At 39.5% G+C, this 10071-nt stretch overlaps 1 pseudogene; it reads right to left on the bottom strand.

Moving 5' to 3' along the window:
- Nucleotides 1–7695: 7695 nt before the first annotated feature.
- On the bottom strand, nt 7696–9476 carry LOC114272962 (G-type lectin S-receptor-like serine/threonine-protein kinase SD1-1; annotated as a pseudogene).
- Nucleotides 9477–10071: the final 595 nt, after the last annotated feature.

Below are 10071 nucleotides of genomic sequence, written 5' to 3'. Positions count from 1 at the left end.
GGTATATTGGCGAAGTTGACCATATAACTAGGAGTGGGCGGTATTTCAAGCCCCCACACTTAGATCAGCCAGAGGCGTCTGGGAAGGACAAAGAGGCAGAAAAGCAGAAAGGGAAGTTACTTGAGGATGAGGCTGTGCTAAAATAATTGAAAAAGATACAAGCAGACATCTCCATCTAAAGACTGCTTATGGCTTCACGCGTTCATAGACAAGCTGTCTTATCAGCAATGGACAAGGCCAAACTCTCAATAGACACCACGCCTGAACAACTGGTGGGCTTGGTTTTTTCGGGAAGAAGTTCCCCGAAGTTGACTTTTTCTGACAAGGAATTGCCGCTTGAGGGCTTAGATCACAACAAACCTCTCTACATCTCTGTGGAGTGTAGAAACAAATGGATACTGATGGTTCTTGTCGATACTGGATCCGCCATCAACGTGTGTCTGGTAAGGACAGCGTATGCAATCAGGTTGAAGCCCGCAGACTTTGTGCCGACAGCTCAAGTGATAAGGGCATATGATAATACAAGCAGAGAAGTAATGGGGACGGTGAAAATTCAGACCCAGGTTGGTCCAGGACAGCATGAGATTGACTTTCACGTCTTGGAAGTTCCTGCAACCTTCAATCTGCTCTTGGGGCGGCCGTGGCTGCACCAGGTGAAGGCAGTTTTGTCCACCTTGCACCAGATGTTGAAATATCCCCACGGGAAGGGGTGGCCATTGTTTTTGGAAATTCATCGATTCATCTACCACTAGAAGTATCTACGCCGATTTTGGAAATCGAGCATGGTATGGAGGATGTGTTCTTATCAATACTTACCGTAGCCGAGGCTCGAGTTGTACAGAACATCTTGGCTGTTAATGAGGGGTTGTATGTTAGCGCTCAATTAGTGTACCTCATGAACAAGCTCCAACACATCCCCGGGATGGGATTAGGGAAGAGTGGCCGGAAAGGCATTGCAGTATCGGCCGAAGTGCCGCCCAACCCACATACCTTTGGCTTGGGTTATCTGCCCACCAAAGAGGATTGGGTGAGGAAAGGTAAGGAGATGGCCAGGAGAGCCAGAGCGAAGCAGGTGGGGAAGCCTTTTGAGTTGATGCACCGACCCATCCAGGGCACCCAAAACGGACGCTTCGTCCGGGAAGAGGATGACTTTCCATTTTGTGGCTTCCCAGAGCCATGGCTGAATGCTGAGAGGAGGCACCTGTCTGGGTTTGAGATTTTCTTTGACCTATAGTTATCCGAGGATGTTGTTGCTGAAGAGCAGACAGACCCATCAGCTGAGGTTGAGCAGTGCAAGAAAGTGGATTCTGAGAACGTCGGAATCGAAATGAGGGTAGCACTGGCTTGTCTACTTTCTGGCACGCCCCAAACCCGCCCCTAAAATTTTGGGCATGACCCACTAAAAAACGGATATTTAACCTGGTATACTTAACATACGGGGCCTTATCAGAAGCATTAAATAGTAAAATAACACTGATACAAACAAACTCCATTGAGCTACCTTTATTATACCAGGATCACATACATCACATACATTAGCATAGGCAGATAAAATCCAATAATATGTCCCTGAGCATCTATTATATATCCCAACCCCATGGTTGGGCGTATACAAAATACTAAAGTTCAGTACAATCAACCCTAGATGGACAATTAAAACACGAGCCACATTGCAGAAAAACTTCCCAAAAATAAATGGCCTCGTCTAGTGCCTGGACACACAAGGGTTGACAAAAGAGGACGAGTGTCCTGGTTTAGGATTGACCACCTGGTTGGTGACCTACAGAAACAGACATAACACAGAGTGAGCCAGGCCCGGTGAATAGTAATACATAAATAATCAGATGCTCAACTTGACACATAAGACATATTAGTGCGTATGTAAATACAGAGAACATGTGGTTAATCTATTTTTGTTTTAATTTTAGAACGGCCTTGGGCCTAAACTTGAAACATAAAGACTTGTAACATATTATCTTGAAACATATTGGCTTTCAACCCTTGAACGGAATGGCAGTAAGCCCGTGAAACAAGTTGGCATTTAACCCTTGAATATATCGGCATTAAGCCTTTAAACTTGTCGGCATTTAGCCCTTGAACTTATCCATGCATGAATCCAAGAGGTGTCTCACATGGATTCTAGAGGTAACTCACTTCGTAGCACTTAGTTCCGTGTAGCACATTATTTCATACCATACCATAACAACTTATACGTAATGGCCATAGGCCCAGACATCATCATAGGAAACTTATATCAGAGTCTTACGGAATTCCAGAGTCATGAAAGTAGGTTCATCCTTTTCATTATTCATTTACATTCTTGGAATCATTTACAACTTACATAAATAACAGAATTAGTAGAATGCTAATGGCAATCATTAGCTGTAGTAACGTGTATTACTACTCACAATGTTGTGGCAGATCGATGGTTTCTCCTGGAGTGTGTCCTACACACATACATAACACACACGTTAGCTTCCTTTTTCTTGTTAAATCTTTCCCTGAGTTATTACGTTTCGAACGAATTTACAACCATCGTATCATCATCAAAAAAATATTTTAAAAATAACAGAGGGTCAAGCACGCAAAATAGAGCAAACATTTTTTTTCCGACCTGGGCCGCACGTGCGGCCGTACCCTTCGCTCGAGCGGACATGGACCGCACGTGCGGTCCCCCTTTCACCGCACGAGCGGCAGAAAGTAGAACCAAAATCCCAATTTTTTCCTCTTCTCCGCTCGAGCGGCCATGACCTCCGCACGAGCGACCGTGACCCTGTTTTGGCAGTCTGAAGTTCATACAAAACCCATCTTTCCAAACACATAAAAATGTTCAAATTAGATGAATTTAACAAAAGAATAAGGTTCTAAATCATATAAAAATTAATCACAAATCTACCTAGATCCTTAATTACTTTGAGTTCATAATCACACCAATCACAATCCTTTCCAAAGTTCTAATTCTTTTGGGTTCACTTATACACATATATACATAGCCACCTAATCTTATAATCCAAACACATAGTTGAGTATTCTCATGAGATAACAAGGAAACAAGATGTAAATTTCCCTTCACATAACCCAGTTTACTCCAAATCAATCCAATGATTAAACATCTTACAATTAAACCAACACACACTCTAATTTACATGATTAGTAAAGAAGATCTTAATTATCTCCAAGAAAAACTTAATTCGAGTAAGATTAACAAACCTTAAGCTTTAAACCCTACAATCCCTTCCAATTCCCCAACCTTCTTGATGAATTCCTCTTCTTCCCTTCAAACCCTCTTCTTCCCTCATTTTCTCTCTCTCTCTCAGGGAATTCGTTGTAATGACTCTAAGTCAAAGGTTCAAAGAACACACATATATCCATGGAAAATGAATAGGACAAAAATCAATCGTCTAATCATCCCAAATTGAAATTTTACAGAAACACTTAATATTACTTAAAAACCATGCTGATCACATATATGAAATCAATTTCAGATAATTAAGCCCCTAAGGTGTCCAATTTCTAATTCAAATATTCTAAGTGTAACAGATACTTTTCTTGTTAAACAGATAGACATCCTTAAACATGGGATTCGCTTACTTAACCTTAATTTCTCAGAGAATGTCACAGTAAGCATTGGAAAGTACAAAACAAGGACTGAAGATATATCAGAAAACATGTATGAGGGTCGGGTTATTACACTCTCCCCCCCTTAAATAAGTTTGGTCCCTCAAACTTGTTTTACCTTTGGGTCGAAACAAATGCGGATACTAGTGTTGCATTTCTTCTTCTTTTTCCCAAGTTGCGTCGGTTCCATAATGTTCTTGCCATTCAACTTTTACCATAGGAATTTCGCGATTTCGCAACTGTTTCACTTCTCTTCATAAGTTAACTTGTCATCCAACTCAATTTGGTGGTAATCAATAACATGAGACAGACCTGGAAGGTATCCGCGAAGCATAGAGACATGAAACACGTTATGTACTTGACTCATATTTGGCAGAAGGTCAACCCGGTAAGCTACCGGACCCACTCTTTCTAAAATTTGGAAGGGACCAACATAACGGGGTGTTAACTTGCCCCTTTTTCCAAATCTTGGGTGTCCTTTCATCGGAGTGACCTTCACAAAGACATGACCATCCACTTCAAATTCCAAGTCCCTCCGTCGGATGTCCGCATAACTCTTCTGTCTACTTTGCGTAGTTTTCAATCTTTCCCGAATAGTTTTAACCTTTTCAATGGTCAACTGAAGGCCCTAATAAGGATTTTTCTCCAACTTCAGCCCAACACACGAGAGAATGGCACGGTCTTCCATACAGAGCCTCATAGGGTGCCATTTCAATACTTGAGTGGTAACTATTGTTGTATGCGAACTCTACTAACGGTAGATGGGTTTCCCAACTTTCTTGAAAATCTAGCACACACATTCGGAGCATATCTTCCAAAGTTTGTATCGTTCTCTCGGATTGACCATAAGTCTGAGGGTGGAAAGCTGTGCTGAACTTTAGTTTTGTACCCATTGCTTCCTGTAGACTTTGCCAGAATTTGGAAACAAACTTGGGATCTCTATCTGACACAATTGAGACTGGAACACCATGAAGCCTTACAATTTCATTCACATAAATTACTACCAGTTTATCCGCATTGTACTGAGTCTTCATTGGCAGGAAGTGGGAGGACTTAGTTAATTGGTCTACAATGACCCAGATTGAATTCATACTCCGAGTAGTCTACAGTAACCCCACAACAAAATCCATAGTCAGATGTTCCCACTTCCATTCCGGGATTGGAAGGGGTTATAGCAACCCTACTGGTCTTTGATGCTTCGCTTTTACTTGCTGACATTGCAGACATTTAGAGACGAACTCCGCAATCTCATTTTTCATACTTGGCCACCAAAAATTTTGCTTCAAATCTCTGTACATTTTAGTACTCCCTGGATGTATTGAAAATTTTGAGGCGTGTGCTTCTTCCATCACCTTCCGTTTAAGTTCTGACACATTAGGGACACACATTCAGTTTTGAAACTTGAGTACCGAATCTCTTACACTAAACCATAGTTTCGGTTTTGTTTCCAACTCATCATATATCTTCCTTAAAGTTCCATCTTCCATTTGACATAATTTGATCTCTTCTAATAATGTTGGTTGGGCTATCACCGCTGCCACCATGGCTCCCTGTTCATACATCACAAGATCTACCTCCATTCTATTCAATTCAATCACCAACTCCTTTTGCTCCGTAAACAAGTTTTCCAAATTGCCCACATTTTTTCGACTAAGCGCGTCTGCAACTGTATTGGCTTTACTCGGATGGTAATGAATCTGCAAATCATAATCTTTAATAAGTTCTAACCACCGTCGCTGCCGCATATTCAACTCTTTTTAGTAAAAAGGTACTTGGACTCTTACGATTGGTGTATACTTCACAAGTAGTGCCATACAAATAGTGTCTCCATATCTTCAAAGCAAAGACTACTGTTGCTAGCTCAAGATCATGCGTGGGATAATTCTTCTCATGGGGTTTCAGCTGCTGAGAAGCATAAGCGATAACTCTTCCATTTTGCATAAGTACACAACCAAGCCCTTTGTGCGAAGCATCACTGTAGATTACAAATCCTTCAGTACCGGATGGTAAGGCCAAAACCGGCGCTGTTGTCAACTTTGTCTTCAATTCCTGGAAAGGAGATTCCCACTCTTCTGACCATTCAAATGTAATTCCCTTTCGAGTCAGTTGTGTAAGCGGCACAGAAATTTTGGAAAAATCTTGAACAAACCGTCCGTAATAGCCGGCTAACCCCATAAAACTACGCACTTCAATCATATTAGTAAGAGTTGGCCAATTCACGATTGCCTCAATCCTATGTGGGTCAATAGAAACTCCTTGCTTTGTGATAACATGCCCCAGAAATGCCACCTCTAGTAGCCAGAATTCACATTTCTTTAGCTTTGCATATAGTTTCTTTTCCCAGAGGGTTTGAAGGATCAAGCAAAGATGATTCTCATGAGCTTCTGCATTCTCTGAATAAATTAAAATATCATCAATAAAGGCCACCACAAATTCATCCAAATAGGGCTTAAAGACGCGGTTCATCAAATCCATAAAGGCTGCTGGGGCGTTAGTCACTCCAAAGGACATAACCAGAAATTCATAATGGCCATATCGAGTTCGAAAAGCTTTCTTCTCGACATCATTAGCTTTGACCTGTAATTGATGGTATCCGGACCGTAGATCGATTTTGGAAAAGACTTGTGCCCCTTGAAGCTGGTCAAATAAATCATCGATCCTTGGCAATGGGTACTTATTCTTGATTGTTACCTTATTAAGTTCTCTGTAATCGATACAAATCCGGAGTGTTCCATCCTTCTTTTTCACAAACAAAACTGGTGCACCCCACGGAGAGACACTTGGACGGATGAATCCTTTGTCCAGTAAATCTTGCAACTGAATTTTTAGAAGCTCAATACAATTATAGATCTAATTCCACTATTTATATAAACATCCATATAATTTCATATTCCCAATACCAATTCCATTATTTTTACAAAATAATTATTCAAGACATTTTAGTATAAAACCCCCTTTTTCCTAATCTTATCCCAAACACCAAAATCAACATTTTTAACACAACACAAGCTCATATCTACTTCCATAACTATTTCCAATATGTTCATTCGAAAAACCCTTTTTTGGATTTGAACCCAAAACCTAGGTTTGTTCAAAATCACAACAAGTCTCAACATTTCTTATTCATCAACAAATAACCAAGTTAAAACTCATAGAAGAGTGGAGAAAGTCCCTACATCAAAGTTAGAAGGCCAGCAAAGCAAAAGGAAACTTCAAAGACATTGAAACCCACATTTGTTCCGATGAAAAGAGAGCCCATGATGTGCTCTTTTTCTCAAAGGCACTAGGGTGGAGAACCCAACGGATCTAGGTGAAATAGTGGAGAGAATATGAGTTTCAGAGAGAGAGAGAGAGTGTCGATCTAGGGTTTTTTAGAGAGAAAAAGATGAAAAAGGGGCTGCTGCGAATTGATAAATGCACAGTCCGCTCGAGTACAAGAGTTGACGCTTAAGCATCAGACATAATAAGTTGTTTCGCTCGAGCGCAAGAAGTGACGCTCGAGCACAAAATGCACACTTTCAGTAGTTTTACAGATAATAGACCAACGCTCGAGCACAAGAATGGTCGCTCGAGCGTAGAAAATACTGCTCGAGCATAGAATACACTCTTCTAGTAGTTTTGTAGACCTGCAAAAGTACTGAGAGTTTGCAAAGCCCACTTGAGCGCAAGAAGTGCCGCTCGAACGGAAGAGCAAAAATCTAGGCAACATAAAGTTTGAAAACCAAGCAACCAACCTTTTCCAAACACAACGACAACAACCCAATAGCCAAACTCAAGCAAGAATAAGGGGGAAAAGACATGAACAACATTCAGAAATCATAAAATCCGAGTCCAGAATACAAGATGGGTCAGGTCAAAACCGGAATCGTTATAGAATGTTTACAGAGAACATGGATCATGAAAGATAATCCATACACAGTTAGCCCAAGGTAATAGAATAGTCCACTTTCCTCTGGCTTTCAGAGAAATCCAACTATATTATGTAATACAAGGGTTCTTGGCCCTCTCCCTTCTCTCCTGTATCAAATTCTCTCTTTACCACACGATTATATTACAATCAATTCCTAGAGAATGTGACTATCGAGGTTGCACTGTTTTAATGGTAAGTTCATTGGCTAAACATGGTGCATACTTTCTGGATGAACTAGCAGATTCAGTAAAAAAGCCAGGTTGTTTAGGCCATGGCAATTCACCTTCACTTCCCAACATCATAACCATGGACGACATGGTTGGCCTATCTTCTAGATGTTATTGCACACACAATAGACCTACGTGGATTGATTGCAACACTTCAGATAGGCACATGAGTCCATTACAAACCCATCAACCAATTCTATTGAATTGCCTTCTTTATACAGTCTTCATGCCTAAACAATTCACAACAATTGGTATTAGCACCTTGAGTTTTTTAACACATGAGCAAATATTTCCATACTTGATACTCACATGGCCGAGGAGGTTGAAATGGTGATCTGGATGAATGATACCTTTGTTTCACGTCCTGCGCACAATCTCCAACACCATAACACCAAAACTAAAAACATCTGATTTTATTGAAAAAGCCCATCCGCCGCATATTCTGGAGACATATAGCCACTACAACAAAGCATTGAGTTATGAAACATATTTTAGGACAATTAATGAATTATTATTTAGGACATGTTAAGAGATATTCTTACTATGTGCCAACCACTATTCGTATTTCCTTCTGTCTCATTTCCTCCAAAAATTCTAGCCATGCCGAAATATGATATTTTTGGGTTCATGTCGATATCTAGCAAAATATTACTAGCTTTAAGATCTCTATGAATGATTCTCAATCTAGAATCTTGATGAAGATATAGAAGTCCACGCGCAATTCCATTAATAATGTTGAAACGCTTAGGCCAGCCCATTAATGTTCTTCCGCCTTCATCTATGCAAAGTTTCATATGAGTTAATCCATGCTTGGGCGAAACGAATTTAACAAGAAAAGGTTCCATAACAAAATTCAAAAAAAAAATTGAGAGCCAAACCAAAAATAAGCAAGTCTAGGCTTTTGTTAGGCATGAATTCATAGATTAACATCTTTTCTTCTCTTTGTGTGCAACAACCTAGAAGCTTCACTTGATTTTGGTGTAGAAATTTGGCAATGCAGATGACTTTGTTATTGAACTCATCAAGTCCTTGATTGGAATATTTTGAGAGCCACTTGACTGCTATTTTTTGTCCTCCTTCTAACCTACCTTGAAAATTACCAATTTGATAATTAAAAAATATTCTTGAAACTCATGGATTGGACGACACCTACATTCTAACTAAATGAGGGTATTTAAATTGCAACCTTGTAAACAGGTCCGTATCCACCCTCTCCAAGCTTATTGTCAATTGAGAAGTTATTTGTAGAACTACCTATCGTAGCAAAGTCACACATCAGTAACTCCATATCTTCCTTCTGGTTTTTTTCAGTGGAACCTTGTTGGGAGTTGTGTACCGGCCTTCCTGCAAAGTAGGTGATTTTAGTTTAAATGAGACAACAAACAAAGCTATATATTTTATGAGTTTTTTTTTTTTTTTTTTGTCGTTTTTGTGATTCAAGTTAACAAAAAGACATAGAATCCATTCAGAAAATGGATCACAGAACAAAGATGAAAGAGCAAATTGACACTCATTTGGATTACCTTCTATCTTCAACTGTGAATCCTTCTTCTTCTTCTTATTCTTCCGGATATACAACATTATGCTCAGACCCAACAGAAGCATTCCAGTGAATAATGTCAAGGTCACTATGACTATCTCTCTTTTCTTTCCATTGAAGCTAGCTTGTTGGACTATCCAGTCTACAACCATGAAAGCACAAATTTGAAAGATTAATTGCTTATGCCTCAAGTACTACTATAGACTATTAGACTCCAAAAACCCTTGAACTCTCTTTTTGTCAATCTGTAATTAGATAAACATTATAGAAACTGAGGAATTTCTTGAGCAAGTATGATATTCTGTACACTAATTACCCATATTTTCTTGCATTAATAAACTATCAGTTGCTATAAGTTTCATTAAATAGTAAGCAATGAAGTTACAAATGCATTAAAATTTCAACTATAATATAAAAACAACTCATTTGTGTTTTGGGTTTGTGCGTGCTAGTGTATAATTGTTAATAGCTGTTATAGCATCATAGCTTAGCATTATAGCACATCATTATAGCTTTAGCACTTTATCTTTTATGTTGTAAATTCTTTATGCTTTCGGTGGGCATCCAATGCATCATATTCTCTCTATAAAGAGAGTGCATTCTCTTTGTAAAATATACACACAATTACAGACAAACAATTCAGTGTCTCTCTCTCTCTCTCTCTATCCTCTCTCACTCTCTCAAACTATTGTTTCATGGTATCAGAGCCCAGTGTCACATTTCTGGCAATTTTCGATTTTGGTGTTTAGTCCCGTACATAGTGGCACTACATCAAA

This window comes from Camellia sinensis, chromosome 8 (genome assembly GCF_055761805.1).
Source record: "Camellia sinensis isolate YWXY chromosome 8, ASM5576180v1, whole genome shotgun sequence".
In the NCBI taxonomy this organism is placed as follows: Eukaryota; Viridiplantae; Streptophyta; class Magnoliopsida; order Ericales; family Theaceae; genus Camellia; species Camellia sinensis.
Note: the sequence above shows the minus strand (reverse complement) of the source record. Positions and strands in the feature narration are given on the sequence as shown.